This window comes from Strongylocentrotus purpuratus, unplaced genomic scaffold, assembly GCF_000002235.5.
Source record: "Strongylocentrotus purpuratus isolate Spur 01 unplaced genomic scaffold, Spur_5.0 spur5_scaffold_14, whole genome shotgun sequence".
Lineage (NCBI taxonomy): Eukaryota > Metazoa > Echinodermata > Echinoidea > Camarodonta > Strongylocentrotidae > Strongylocentrotus > Strongylocentrotus purpuratus.
This window is the reverse complement of record NW_022145599.1, coordinates 29776301-29784867: the sequence shown is the minus strand read 5'-3', so window position 1 is coordinate 29784867 and position 8567 is coordinate 29776301. Positions and strand designations below refer to the sequence as shown.

The 8567-nt window shown below is 35.4% G+C and overlaps 1 long non-coding RNA gene across 1 annotated transcript; it reads left to right on the top strand.

Annotated features, from left to right (window-relative positions):
- Positions 1 to 5338: 5338 nt before the first annotated feature.
- Positions 5339 to 8117, top strand: LOC115923617. The gene is made up of 3 exons (XR_004064005.1): positions 5339 to 5540; positions 6427 to 6813; positions 6959 to 8117. It is a non-coding gene; the product is annotated as an uncharacterized LOC115923617 (long non-coding RNA).
- The last annotated feature ends 450 nt before the right edge of the window (positions 8118 to 8567 follow it).

Here is an 8567-nt window from a genome sequence, read left to right as displayed (position 1 = left end):
GGTTATGAAAACAAACTCAAGGACCTACTTTAATACAAAAAATTAAAACTTAGTTGCTACTGTATATTCTGCATGAAAGTTTACCAAGGAGATGCTTTATTTTGGTGTCTGGATTAGTTCCAAAAAAAAAAAAAGTGGAGAAAATAATACGACTGAAATTGTTGATTTTATGCAAAAACATTTATTTTCATCCAATGGCATCCAATGGCATCCAATGGCATGTTTCCAGTTTTGTAATGATTGCCAATTGTGTTAATTTCCACAGATTTAGATTAAACATCCACATGGTATATATTTCTGAAAAATTTGAAACATGTTTGCATAATGTTGCATATGAGTTACAGCGCTGTTATTTTGCTCTCAAATGACCCTTCATTTGCTCAAATCCCTCATTCCACCTGTCACATATATCACTATGCAGATCTTCATGGTAAATATGGTATGTTTTGTTTCAAACCTCATTTTCAAATGATGATAATTGATTACTCAACTGTGCATAGAATAAGTGATTTTACTAATATGCAAACATGTTTCAACTTTTTGAGAAATGCGTCTGTATATCAAACATCTGTACAAATTCAATTCATAAAACCTTTAAACATGGGTTGAATTGATATTACACATACTGTGTTTATACTTTGCATATAGCACATGATGATTTGTTGATGTAATTTGTTATCCAGTCGATGTAGATTTGAGAAAATTATAAATGCTTTATTTGGGTGTCTGGATTAGTTTTTAAAAAAGTGGAGAAAATAATGATAATTTACTGAAATTGTTGATTTTATGTACAAACATTTATTTTCAGTTAATTTTCAATCTCATATTTGAAAAATCACAAATATTTTGTCTCCTGATTTTAGGACAAGTTTGCTGACAAGAGGCCACGTCCAATGGCATGTTGTTTTCAGTTTTGTAATGATTGCCAATTGTGCGTATTTTTCCAAGTTAATTTCCACAGATTTCTGAGTAAACATCCACATGGTATGTATTTCTGAAAAATTTGAAACATGTTTGCATAATGTTGTATATGAGTTAAAGCGCTGTTTTTTTTTTCTTCTCCCAAATGACCCTTCATTTGCTCAAATCTCTCATCCCACCTGTCACATGTATCACTATGCAAATCTTCATGGTAAATATGGTATGTTTTGTTTCAAACCTCATTTTCAAATGATGATAATTGATTACTCAACTGTGCATAGAATAAGTGATTGTCACAAACGAGGCGTTGTAGAGAAGACTACAGATTTTACTAATATGCAAACATGTTTCAACTTTTTGAGAAATGCGTCTGTATATCAAACATCTGTACAAATTCAATTCATAAAACCTTTAAACATGGATTGAATTGATATTACACATACTGTGTTTATACTTTGCATATAGCACATGATGATTTGTTGATGTAATTTGTTATCCAGTCGATGTAGATTTGAGAAAATTATAAATGCTTTATTTGGGTGTCTGGATTAGTTTTTAAAAAAGTGGAGAAAATAATGATAATTGACTGAAATTGTTGATTTTATGTTCAAACATTTATTTTCAGTTAATTTTCAATCTCATATTTGAAAAATCACAAATATTTTGTCTCCTGATTTTAGGACAAGTTTGCTGACAAGAGGCCACGTCCAATGGCATGTTGTTTTCAGTTTTGTAATGATTGCCAATTGTGCGTATTTTTCCAAGTTAATTTCCACAGATTTCTGAGTAAACATCCACATGGTATGTATTTCTGAAAAATTTGAAACATGTTTGCATAATGTTGTATATGAGTTAAAGCGTTTTTTTTTTTCTTCTCCCAAATGACCCTTCATTTGCTCAAATCTCTCATCCCACCTGTCACATATAACCCTATGCAAATCTTCATGGTAAATATGTGTTTGTTTTTTCCAAACCTTCTCATGTTTCAAGGATGATAATTGATTACTCTGCTGTGCATGGAATAAGTGATTGTCACAAACGAGGCGTTGTAGAGAAGACTACAGCTTTTACTAATATGCAAATATGTTTCAACTTTCTGAGAAATGCATCTGTATTTCAAAGTTTCCAAACTTACGTTGAGGAGTTTATATCAAACATCTGTACAAATTCAATTCATAAAACCTTTAAAATGGGTTGAATTGATATTACATATACTGTGTTTTTACTTTGCATATAGCACATGATGTGTTTCAATGACTATATTCTTCTTGGCACATACGGCAATGAAGTCTTAATTTGAACTGGATTGACAGCAAGTTGTGTTGAGTTGCAGTGTAAAAATTATGGATAGATAGATAATGCAACTCTATAAAGTAAGAACATGGATGAAACCTTTTTAAGGTCAAAAGATTTGCTTCACTGCCTGCAATTTGTGTATAGCTTGTGATTTAATCCATTATAAGAATGAAGGTGAAATTTGTGCAGTGCTTTTTTTAGATTTCAAACATTTTTTCAAATTGTATTTTTCTTTTTCAAGTTTGATGGTTAAAAAGTTGCCAAATTGTAGCTTTTTTAGGAAAACAATTGAGATTGTAAACTGCCAGCACTGTCTCCACAGCTCTTAATAGGGCTATTGCATTGGCTTCAACTTCAAGAATGCTGAGAAGATTTCCCTGTTAAGTGAAGTGCATGTCTACCAGTTATTTTGTTATTTCACTGATGTTGAACTCGCAAAATAAATGTTCAATTGGCATTTACAACAGAGAATAAGTTGTGGATATTATCTTTTATTTAAAGTATTTTAACACTGCAGCAGCAATCTTATTTGTAATTTAGAGACGGTGCTAAACCCAAGACATACATAAGAAATAAGCACAACAAATCGCTGACAAGACAAATCCATACATTTTTTTTATCTTTATTAAATGAACGCAAAGAATAAAATATCTGAAATGATAGCCATTTCATTGCAGAGTGCAAAGACGCCACAAATTTTTCACATTTGAATGTTGAAAATATAAAGACATGTTTAACACAATATTGACATTGGAAAGCACCAATTCAACACCCCGATTGTTTGACATTACAAACGCAATTCAACACCCCGATTGTTTGACACTGCCAACACATGCACCAATTCAACACCCCGATTATTTGACACTACAAACACATGCATCACTTCAACACCCCAATTGTTTGACACTGCAAACACATGCACCAATTCAACACCCCAATTGTTTGACACTGCAAACACATGCACCAATTCAACCCCAATTGTTTGACATTGCAAACACATGCACCAATTCAACACCCCAATTGTTTGACATTGCAAACACATGCACCAATTCAACACCCCAATTGTTTGACATTGCAAACGCATGCACCAATTCAACACCCCAATTGTTTGACACTGCAAACACATGCACCAATTCAACACCCCGATTGTTTGACATTGCAAACACAGTGCACCAATTCAACACCCCAATTGTTTGACATTGCAAACACATGCACCAATTCAACACCCCAATTGTTTGACATTGCAAACACATGCACCAATTCAACACCCCAATTGTTGGACATTGCAAACACATGCACCGATTCAACACCCCAATTGTTTGACACTACAAACACATGCACCAATTCAACACCCCAATTGTTTGACATTGCAAACACATGCACCAATTCAACACCCCAATTGTTTGACATTGCAAACACATGCACCGATTCAACACCCCAATTGTTTGACACTACAAACACATGCACCAATTCAACACCCCAATTGTTTGACATTGCAAACACATGCACCAATTCAACACCCCAATTGTTTGACATTGCAAACACATGCACCAATTCAACACCCCAATTGTTTGACATTGCAAACACATGCACCAATTCAACACCCCAATTGTTTGACACTACAAACACATGCACCAATTCAACACCCCAATTGTTTGACACTACAAACACATGCACCAATTCAACACCCCAATTTCTTGACACTACAAACACAGTTCAACACCCCAATTGTTTGACACTGCAAACACATGCACCAATTCAACACCCCAATTTCTTGACACTACAAACCTCAACAATTCATTTAGATACCAAAATTTGTGAAAATAATTGGGAAGATTAAAAATGAGTTTTAGCAAGTTTCATTTGCCACCCTGAAAATTTCAATCATAGTCAAAAAAGAAAAGTCTGAACAGGGGGTTGTCCCTGGTATGAAACTTCACTGTGCTTGATTGAATTGCGTGCAAAATAGTGAGTGCGCAGACATGGGCACTTTTCAGTTTTGCTACACAAAATGACGAGCCCGTCTGAAATTCGTTAAAAAAAATTGTTCTTGTGAATAATTTGTCGAGTTTTTTTGTTTCAGTAATCATTAGAATATGAAGAACGGAATAACAATGATGATTCTAAAAATAATATCTTACTGTGTAATGAAATCGAGGTCGAATTTTAGGTGCGCAGACATAGATCTAGAGAATCATTCTAACAAGTTAACTTAAGAATTAGACATGCCATTTATGACCGAGTCTAGAGATCTACGGTATTTGATTTCAATTTTTTGGGGGAATAAATATTTAGAATGCACAACAAATTCAATAAGCTTATAAGTCTTAATTACCAATCCTCGACATTTTCATGAAGCCGATTTGCGTTGTTGGCCCTTCCAGCATCGCCAACATTTTGCCCAGGTTCACCACGAGGTAAAGGCTCATACTCCCACTCGACGATACGCCCGTGTTCTCCGGCGTCTGCATCACTTGCATCGCTGTCGGTATCACTGCTGCTGCCACTGTCCGGACTGTCACTACTACCACTGACACTGTCATTTTCACCGCTTTCCCCGCAACTGCCATCCTCCTCACACTCAAATTCCATAACTAAATCATCTTGTGCATCTGCCCTGACGACTGGGGTAGCCATTCTCTTTAGAAAGACTTCTCAAAACTTCTCAAACTTCAATCGATAAAAAGCAGAAAGGATTCACGGTACGCAAAATCAATGTAGATCTCGAACATCGCACGGCGAAGAATTATAGCAAACAATTCGAGTCTACACGGAATGACGTCACCCAAGTCCGTGCGGCGCGGGGGCTCTTGACCGAGGCGAATTTGGGAGGGGGCGGCAGTTGTACTGTAATTTTCATTTTTCTCAGTAATGAAAGGGTATTTAATTTTTTCTTTCTTGTATTTGTATTTTGTGTTTCATTAGCCGTCTGTGGATGTATGGTTGTGTACGCTCCGGTCAAGGTCTTTAACAAAGAAATTGATGCTAGACCTCTTCATGCCTTTGAAAGTGTGAAGAAGAGAATCATCCAAGCCATGATTCATTGCCTTGATGTAGGAACGTGACTATCGGCTGATCGCTGAGGGCTCTCTGTGGCACCTCCCCTTTTTTCGCGAGGTGACTCGGGTTGCACGTAAAGCGTGCCGTTTATGTCGCTGCAGAGATTGCCGTTTCGTCATCGGAAGCAACCATCAAAACGATGACGTAGTTTACAAAAATAGCTTTCATTTGATATGCAACACATGGTTTTCCGATACAGAGAAGTTGGATAATTTTTGGCTGGAAGCTTATTTCGAGAAGTAAGACCCCAGTTTTTGCTGAAGGTATGTATGCAACGTCTTTAAACTTTATAACTTGTTAGTATATATATTAGTCAACATTATGTTCAAATTTGAAGTAAATCTATCGACCGCTTCAATTTTTTTTTGATGATAATTGTGTCGATCCGGCGTAAAAATATCAAAATTCGAGCTGTCATCGATGTCACAACACGGAAGCTATGCAGTACTTGCACTTCGAAGTGTGATCATTGCGTTGAAAGTTTATTATTTTATGACTACTTTTGTTTTATTTTGAGCAGCTTGTTAGTACATTTATATATATTTCCTTAAATCTTTATTAATTTAGCATTTTGAATCCGAAATATTGTATTTTACCATGATTAAAAAAGTTCGTCTTTTGTTTACAAAAATGTCTCTGGCTGGGAGTTTTGTGCATGTCTGCACGGCAGCTTGTGTGTACATGGTGTGTACATGTAACAGGTCACGTGACATTAAACTTATAGCTGCTTCTTGATCATTTTGTATGAAACTTCAATTATCACTTGTATATTTGGCATTTAAACTTATTCAAACGTAATTGTTTAATTGTATGTATTAATTATTTATTTCTTGTCACTGTGCTTTTATTAATTTGTTTGCTTGTTTTACCTTATAATGCTTTGTGGACTTTGTTATTTCTCTTGATCTACTGTTTTTAAAATTCTGCGAAGCCACGCCCATTTTTTTAAAGGCACATGTGGTTCCTTTTTGGAATTTCCATGGTCAATGACTATTTTGAACTTGGTTTTTATCACTTCATCTACTATTTTCAAATTTCCGCGAAGCTATGCCCAAATTTTAAATAATGCTTTGTGAACTTTGTTGTTTATTTGTATGTATGTTTGTATTTTTTATATATTTATTTATTCATATTCATTCTTTTTCACAGGTATACAGTAACAACCAGACACCATGCCACCAAAAAAGAAACAACGAAAAAAACTTCCATTGCCAAAACAATTTGGAAAGAAACGGCAGTATCTCGCTGACAACTTTAATGCCTTACCAGATGACCCAACAGACTTGAAAAATGGACATGTTTTGTTACTTTACATTACAAAAGAAAAGTCTCCAACCCAAACAATAACAGCAATCAGGGAGAAATATTCATGCAAATGTGTTAAAGTCCAGCTGCAATCCCTTCTGAATCGGGAATCAAAGTTTTCAAGAACAAGCAATGCGGAGACCGTCATGAAGAGATATGAAACCTGTTGTGAAGAGACATTTGAAGTAAAGGAACAAGATGATCCCAATGCCCCTGGACAGTCTTCAAATGGTAAGCATAAATACTCACAGGACTTCCAAGTTTAATCAGTATAAATACAATTTTGATATCTTTAAATATTGTTACTGAATTGTTGTTTTTTACACTTTTTTATATAAGTGACAACATTTTTTCCTTTTTTTATTTCCACCTACAGAGCAAGCAGCAGAACAAGAGACAGCTGGATCTCCAGAGCCTCAACAGATGATGGAAAGCACTGCAACCAGACAATCTTTAGTGACTCCAGTCTCATCTCTACCCACACAATCTGTGGACTCATCTTCTCCTATTCGTTCTTCAAGAAGAAAAGCACCCCAAACCCCAAACAAAATCTTTATGAAAAAAAGATTGGACTTTGTAACAAAATCTAAAGTTGAAATGAATACAACAGTATAAACGAAAAGTGTCAAAACTGAGATCGAACATAAATTTCCAGAAGATACATGAAGTCAAATATCTAAACCAATATGTGATGCGCCAGAAAACGATGCTCGCTAAAAGGAATGCAACAATAGCATTGCTCCGGTCTCAGTTAGCTAGCACAATTGTAGGGGAAGAACTAAACAAAATGAAAAAAAAGCAAAAAATGCAACAAGAAACCAGAAGCGAGCTGTAAAGCAAATGTCTAATGCTTCAAATAAACCAGAAACCAAAAGGAATGCAAAGGTCAGTGACTTGAAAAATGAGCTATGTGAAAAGAAGACAACTATTCAGCAACTGGAAGATGAAAATTGCAGATTGAAGGAGACAATCCAATCATATGAAAATGAACCGACAAGTTCTTCAGACTTTATAAAAGAGGGGAAAAAGTACCCTAATACAATTAGGATGTTTGTTTACGACTCTCTTGTGAACAATGTGCCAACACAGAATGTTCCAAATCTAATCAAACAGTTCGGCAAGAGAACAGGGATAACAATTAATCATGTTCCACACAGAAACACAGTAGAACTTACGTGTAGAAGAGATAGGTGTTATCTCGGACATAATGAGTGCCGAGTTGCTTGTTAACGAAGACAACCTGACAATTGCTTTTGATGCAACAACACAGGAAGGAACCCACGTCAATAGTATTCATGTTACCAGCAAGGACAAATGCTATGTCTTGGCAGTAGATGAGTTACCTGGAGGGACTACTGAAGATTACAGCATGCATGTAAATGACACTATAGACTCATTAAAGGGATAGTCCACCCCAGAAATTTCTTTATACTGTCGAAATCTCCATAAAATTTCATGTAAGATGATTTCATTTATTTTTTAGAAAAGACAGGATTTAGCTGTAGAATCACAGTTGAAACATACGCATTCTCCCTGTGATCGCAGTCACTGGGGATCGCCATTTTGTGAATTGACCCGCCGTGGTGTGACGTATCTTGCGAGCTGGCCGTTATTGTATTCTGATTGGTCGGTGAATTTGTACAGGAATATTGATCTGTAAGATGCTTAATAGCATTTTGTTTTTCACTGTTAAACTTATATGTAATTTAAAAATAATTATTAAATAAACTTGTATTTATTAACGTTCACAAAACTGTTGCAATAAATTTTAAAAAGAGTCTACAAAACAAAACTTGTGTAATTTTTAAATTGGTTTCGTCTTCAAATGCGCACGCGTACGTGCGTGCATCGTACATTTGTAAACAACTTTCGGCTTTCTGTATCTACGGAAAATCCAGATAGCTTCTTACTATCTTACTAAGAATATCGCGAATTTCACAACTTTCTTCAATATACGATCGACATGTCATCGTCTGAACCAGTGT